This window comes from Sturnira hondurensis, unplaced genomic scaffold (genome assembly GCF_014824575.4).
Source record: "Sturnira hondurensis isolate 20B ecotype Veracruz unplaced genomic scaffold, ASM1482457v3 Scaffold0013559, whole genome shotgun sequence".
Taxonomy (NCBI): Eukaryota; Metazoa; Chordata; class Mammalia; order Chiroptera; family Phyllostomidae; genus Sturnira; species Sturnira hondurensis.
The window spans coordinates 4725082-4732662 of NW_028086190.1; the positions used below are offsets into that span (position 1 = coordinate 4725082).

Consider the following 7581-nt stretch of genomic DNA (forward strand, 5'->3'; position numbering starts at 1 on the left):
CTTTTCCCATCTCACTTGTGGAGAGTGCGTTGCTTAAAAAAAAAATAGAAGCAGGCACAAAATAGCCTCTTTTCAGATTGGAGCTTCCTTCTCTAATCAGTCCGTGAACATTTTGGGGAGCGTTCTATTTTACTTGGCTGGCCCCTGGTTTTGCCGTGAGTAATATGTTGGGCTTAATTTCAAACTCCACGCAGCCCGGATCACTGGATACTTGAGCTTCCCCGAGTTGAGTTGATACAGCTGCTCTGCTCCCGGTCACTGGTGAGTTGTCCCTGTGGATTCCAGAGGGTCCGAACACACACAGGTCAAGGTGCAGGGGCCAGTCCCCACAATCAGGGACAAGGACTCCCATAGAGAAGGTGCCCACATGAGGCAAGACCCAGGAGACCTGAGGCGCACTAACGGGTAAGGAGAGAAGGCTCAGACTGAGGTGGTGGGGAGAGAGGGCTCGAGGCAGGAGGGGGGGTGGGGGGGCCGTGTTGCTTGGAGTGTGCACACTTCTGTGAAGGGAATGGCGAGGGTGAGAAGACACCAGCCTGTTGGTGAAGTTGTGACAGTGATCAAGGGGGGGGGCGGCTAACACTCCCCCGCATGAGGATTTATGAGACCAGTTAGATCAGGTTATGGATACTTGACTTAAAAAGGATTGAGCGGGGCTTTCTTTTAAACACAGGCTTCATTTCAAGTGGAACTGAATAAACTAAATTTAATTTGGACATTTTTTCCCCAGGAACTCGGCACTGGCATGAAACAAGCCTTGCCTGGGGCCACTGGAGGACTCACTCTGTGAGACAACGGCGCTGACAGACAAGCAGAGCACAGTGCTACTTTTGAGGCCAGTCTGGCCTTAATGCCAGGCGGCTGGTAAACAGACTGAAGAAGCTAATGACTGTTGAGTGCTTTCTTTCCAGACTAGCAAATGTCCTTGGCTTCTGAGGTAGCGGCACCCTTACCTTCAAAGGTTTGGACTGATGACCTGGGCCCCCATCACATCCCCTCCCCAAGGCTGTCGGGACACCCAAGCATTTCAAAAGTGAAAGATAACAAAGGTGTTCTAGAAGCAATGTGATTGTGAGTATATGTTATAAATGCTAATTGTGATTAATCACACTAATGTTCATAGTCTCCCCGTATTATGATTTAACACCAGTAGATTCACCTTCTCCACTTGCTTTTGAAGAATTTGCCTCAGACTACACATTTCCCCCTTTGATCTCTGTCTCCTGAAGAAAGGCGCATGATGGGGAATGAGTTTGGGCATTGGAGGAAGATGAGGGTTTGTGACCCTTTGGAAGTCCCAGAACTGTATAGTATACACCGCCCCTGAGTGAGGTGCTCGAGCAACCGTTGTTGGTTACTTCTGCGCATTCAGGCCCTGGCATGTGATCCACGGAGAGGCATTCCCTGACCGCCCCCCACCCCGCCGCTGTCTAAATCTGACTCCTTCATTTTCCTGTCTCATAATCCCCTCTTCTTTTGCCCCAAGCACCCATCATGGTTTTTAATCATTTCTTTATATACAACACTTACTTCATATTTAGTTCCTCCCCTAGATGCAAGCTCAATAGGAGACAGATGGTGTGTCTTTTATTCACTATATGATGATACCTAGCATGGCAACTGGCACCTAGAAACTGACAGTAAATAATTGCTGAAGGAAAGGAGGAGCGAGTTGCATAGCTAGGAAAAGCCTGCCCATCCAAATGAAGCTCTCTCTTCCCTTCCCACTGACACCAAACACGTAGGATCTCCATAAATAAATACCACCGAGGTCAACCGTGGATTCTCACATGCAAGTCCAGTAGCTTCCTTGGTCCTGTTCTCCCACTCTGGAGGCTGATGCAAATAATTCTCCCTGACTGGAGACCCTGCTCTCTTGGCTCCATGGCTCCGTACTCCCCTCTCTCTCCTGTGCTCGGTGACTCCTTTCTCCTCTTACTCCTTGAAAGGAGCCAGTCAAGGGCTCTGGACTTGGCCCGATGGGGTCCTTGTGCTGCTTCATCCTGTAATAGCTCACTCAGCCTTCAGCTTACTACCAGTGACGTCTACATCTCGAACCCTGAAATGCTCTTTCACCTGACACTCTTTTTTTTCCTGGAATGTCACCTTCCTTCCAATAACCATACTGGAAAAGTTGGAATCTTTTCTGAAGCAATGTGAATCTTTTCTGAACATCATTCTTCACGTTTACCAAATATTCGAGGCAAAACATTGAAAAATTAGTGTCTTCTCATTGTATGATTTGTGTCTTTGGGTAATCGAAACATTTCCATCTTTTAGACTTCCCACCCTCCCCAATTCTCTGCTATTTTTTATTCAAATAACTATTTTGAAGTTGCCTTTTTTCCAATAATAACTTAACTTCTATTTACATTGCCCAAATGCTACCTTTTCTTTAATGTTTATTTCAAATACTTCCTACTTTGATAAGTCTTTCTTGGACTTTCCAATCAAATATAAGTTTTCTTGCTTTAAACCACCAAGTTACTATATACATTTCAGTGGGTATTCTCTTAATACTTCTGTGTAATGAGTTTCTGTGTATTTGTCTATATCCTTAGAGAAAGACTAATAAATAAATTCCTGGAAAGAATGAACTAGATAATGAATTAGAGAATTGGTATAAATTACCAACACATACCTACAGACCTTAAAAAATATTAAGAGGATATTATGAATAATTTTATTTTAATGAATTTTAAAATGTAACTGAAATGGACAATTCTTAGGAAAAAAAGACTGATAGGAGAAGAGATAGATAATTTGAATATTCATATCCATAATATAAAAATTTCCTACAATGAAATCTTGAGGTCCAGATGATTTGAGTGAAAAATTCTTTTAAGCACCTGAGGAAAATATGTTTGTTACACAAACTTTCAAGGGAATAAAGAAAAGAGCAAAAACTTTACTACTGATTTTATGAGACCAACATAATCTGAATACTGAAAATTGTCAAGGACATTACAAGAGAGAAACATAGATATAAAATCCCTAAGCAAAATTTTAGCAAGTCAAGTCTAAAAGTATATTAAAAGCATCAAATATCATGACAAGTTTATTTCAGACATGCAAGGTTGGTTTAATACTTAAAAATAAATCAATATAATTCAATAATTACAGAATAAAGAAGAAAAACCATATGACCATCTCAATAGATGAATAAAAAACACTTGATACAACTTAGCATTTGTTAATGATTAGAAAGATAACTCTCATCAAATTAGAACTAGAAGGGAACTCTTAATCTGTAAAAGGTTATATCTAATAAACCTATACCTAAGTATCTTCAATCTGAGGTCAGGAACAAGACAAGAATGTTCACTCTAATCACTATTATTCACTATTATACTGAAACTTCTAGCCAGAGTAATCAGACAAGAAAAATAAATTTTAAAACTTAAGAATTAGAAAATTACATAAATCTGTGTAATTTGTAGACATAATGGTAAACATAACATCTATAGATGAATTATTAGATGAGTAAGTAAACTTAGTTAGACTAATGAATATAAGGTTGACATACAAAAATCAATAATATTTTATACTTATAATAAATATTAGAAAATAACATTTTAAATTTTATACCATTTATAATAGCACTTTAAAATCATGTTCCTTCACAAAAATAAGTTTAGCAAAATATGTCTTTGGCTTATGCATAAAAATGCAAAACATAATAGAAAATAATTTTTAAAGATTTAAAATCAATGAAGAAATATATATACCATGTAAATCAGATTGGAAGACTCAATCTTGTAAAATATTAATGTTCTCCAAATTGCCCTATTGCCTCAGGGCAATATCAGTCAAAATCAAAGCAGATTTCCTTCCTTCCTTCCTTCCTTCTTTTTTATTTCTTGTGAAAATTGATAAGCTAATTCTAAAATTAACATGGAAATTTGAAGGCTAGAAAATAGTCAAGGGAAAATTGAAGAAGACGAAAGTCAAAGGACTAACACTACCAAATATTAAGCAGTAATTATGACAGTGTGAAATTGGTGTAAATGGGGACAAATAGATCCAAATTGTGAAATTGGTGTAAATGAGGACAAATAGAATGAAGCTGAGAATTCAGGGACAAAGCTGCAAATGTGTCACCTGATGTATGGCCCAGGCATCCTTGCATTGCAGTGCATAAAAATGGTTTTTTAAAAATAAATAGTTGGGTTAACTGGATTTCCAAAAGAAAAAGTTATTTTGACCCCATCTCATTTCATATACAAAAATCAACTACAAATAGGTTATAGAGTAACTGTAAAAAAGTTAAACAATAAAACTCCTAGAATGTAACACATGAGAATATCTTCACCATTTTGCTGTAGGTAAATATAAACAAGACATAAAATTTACTAGCCATACAACAAAAGATTGATAAATTGGTTTTATTAAAATTAAGAACTTCTTCTTATGGGAAAAAAAGAAAATATACAACCATGTGATTAAGAGAATAAAAGGACAAGTCATAGAGTGAGAAGAAGGTATTTCCATCAGACAAAAAAACTTGTATGCAGAATATTTAAAATTTTCTTATACTATAATAAGTCATACAGCACATTAAAAATGGGAAAAATAATTGAATAATTACTTCACAAAAGAAATATCTAAATCAGTAACAAATTTGTGAAAAGAGGCCAAATTAGGCAGGCAATATTAAATGCACAATTCATATATTAACCACTTATCCACTAAATGTGTAAAATTTAAGATACATTGACAATTCTGAATATTGGTGTGGATGTGAAGTGACAGGAATTCTTATATACTGTGAGGACTGTAACCAGGTACAACTGCTTTGAAAACCTGTTTGGCAGTGTCTCCTAAAGCTAAACACATGCATACCCTACAATGAAGTCACTCTCCTGGCTCTATACCCACAGCAATGGGCGTATAAGTGTCTCAAAACACATGGACAGCAATGCTCCCAGCAGTGTTCCTTTTACCAGCTAAAGACCTGAAACAACAGAAATGTCCAACAACAGTAAAACAGTATAAATCACGGTATATCCGTACAATCCTTACTACATTTCAATGATAATGAACAAATGACCACTATGCGAAACATGGATAAAAATCATAAATACAATGGTGACTAAGAGAAGTAAAAGGGAAATTTAAAAAACATAGTGTGACCTTACGCGACCCTCAAAAACAGGCGCAGCTCATCGATGCTGATGGACGGCTGAAGGGAGGTCACCCTTTGGGAGCAGGAGGAACGACAGCAGCTTTGGGGTAATGGCCATGTTCCAGCCCACATCCGAGTGGCGGTCCCATTGAGTGTGTTCACTCTGAAAAACTCATCAAATTGTACACTCATGATAGCTTACACTTCAAATTACGGTACTTCCCAAAACAACAGCAAACACCCTGGGCCGCGTGGCCTGTGCGCGTCCATTTGAGTCCCGGCATTCGTCCTTCGCAGGTGGTTCTGTGCCTTCGTACCACTGGTGCCGCCTCCATTCACAGTTTTCATTGCTTCTTTCCGCTGGTAGGGTTCCATCACTTCCCTCTGCTCTGCCCTTTGCTCGCCCTCCGAACTCCACAGAGTGATCCCGATCCTTCATCTAGGTGTGCTGCCCCTGGAGCTGACTTCTCATTCTCAGCTTTTTCAGTGTTTCACTAAGAAGGTCCCCTATCAGGGTAGTTCTATTTTTTTCTATAAATTTTGTTAATGGCCTTGGCTTACACTTATTGCTTAAATGTTTACTCATTTCTTATTTAACATTTTGCTTTTTGCCTAATAATTTTTATGTTCTTGTTATATAACTTCATAATTACTATTAGATTATTGGCTTGGCCACCATTTTTCTCCTAAAACCCGCAGTTTAAAAAAAAGGGGGCTTTATCTCCACTCTCCTGCTTTGTAGGGTGGAGGTGGGGGTGGGGTGGAACAGGACAAGCTCTTTCTCATTCTTTACCCTCCGGCTTCAGCAGTGAAGAGCCAGGTCATCTGACAGCAATAGAAAGGGGGAGGGGAGGGATGCAAAACTGATAACTAAGGCAAGGGCTACCCAGTTGCCCAAAGTGGTTTAACAGATTACTTTTCTCACAGGTTTAGCTAAGAAGCCGTCTGACCTGAGCCCATTTATGGAACTATTTGGCCTTGCTTTTATTTTTTCTTTCTCAGAATAAATCCTCTAGTTCTCAACTGGAGACACTAAAGGAACAAGGGAGTTTGTATTTTTTTAATCCATGTGAAGGTTTTGGCCAGGAATTTTTCAAACCCTGGAATGAATTTTTAATTTGGACTTTGATATCCAGACAAGCCCAGCTCACGTTCTAAACCCTGGAATGAATTTTTAATTTGGACTTTGATATCCAGACAAGCCCAGCTCACGTTCTCTTGGGTCTCCTTCCCAAAGACCAGACTTCAAACAGACACTGCTCGGTGTCTCGGCAGCGGCGGAGAAAAGCTCCGCAGCAGCTACAGCGGCGGCAGTCGGCGCAGGCCCTGCACACTCGGCCTGTCTGGGCCGGACCCAGTGCGCTGCCTCGCCCTGGACACCGACACGTCCGTGGACCCGAAGCAAAGTTCCCAGAGGCGAATAAATGAGCGTGTCGTCCATCAGGGTAGGAAATGCTAGGTATGGCGTGTTTCCACCTGGGGACCCTGCCTGGAGCATTTGCAATAACACAGGATTCACATCTTGAAGGGAAACCGGCAAATAAATGTTATTTTGTTTGGCTTTATTATTTGCTTCTTATTCTTTCGCTTTCCTGTCTTCCCTTTTAGAATTTGGATTGTGGGAGAAATAAATGTGTTTCTTACAGATGAGACCCCAGAGAACCTTTGTTTTAACTCTTACTTTAACTTCCTGAAAATTGACAAAACAGAAACTGGGAAGGAGAAAAAAACACACCCTGATTTCCCCCCATGACAACTACAGAAGAAGCTCATTTCCTTTTAGAGACCTAGATCAGAGACAATAAGTAGTTGAAACTTAATACTTAGAGTCCCTTGGAAAAGTGACCACAATGGGGCCATTACCATCATTTTCCATTAATTGTCACCTGAAATAACCAGTTGCGGAAACAGCAGGGGGGCCTGAGCAAAGGAATGTAGTTTGGGGAACAGCTAGCCCACTCATGTCCCATAAAAAAATACAAATGATTTAACAGCAGCACTGACAGGGTCCTTGGAATAAATCATTTCCATTCCCACCACTGCAAATCACTTACTGTGATTGCCTCGAGACAGATTTGGGGAGCCAGCTGCTGGTCACCCAGGCTCTGGGACAATTCCCCCTAGTTACCTATGAGGATAAATTGCAGTCCTGGCCTAATTTACTGCTCTTCCCTACAGCCAAGGGGCAAGTACTCTCTGTTCCTTGGGAAGTCTAGAAGCTAAAGGTGACCAGAATAATTATGGAGTCTTTCCAAGAATCCCCTCTGCCCATCCAGCGGAGCTGACTCTTGAAAGCTTACGGGCTCACACAGGCGGAGCTGCTGGGCCAGGCTGGTTTTTCTACCAAGACTGGGGCCTCGTCAGATCCAACCACACTCTGCTGTGTATGTCCCCCACCTTCTCCCGATCTTTCTCTCATCCCATTGCAGTCAGTATGGTCTGGGATCTCTCTTTAC

At 40.5% G+C, this 7581-nt stretch overlaps 1 long non-coding RNA gene across 1 annotated transcript; it reads left to right on the top strand.

Annotated features, from left to right (window-relative positions):
* Window positions 1–236: 236 nt before the first annotated feature.
* Window positions 237–6248, top strand: LOC118997993 (uncharacterized). Its single transcript, XR_005068785.1, has 3 exons — window positions 237–405; window positions 731–1071; window positions 6053–6248. It is a non-coding gene; the product is annotated as an uncharacterized LOC118997993 (long non-coding RNA).
* Window positions 6249–7581: the final 1333 nt, after the last annotated feature.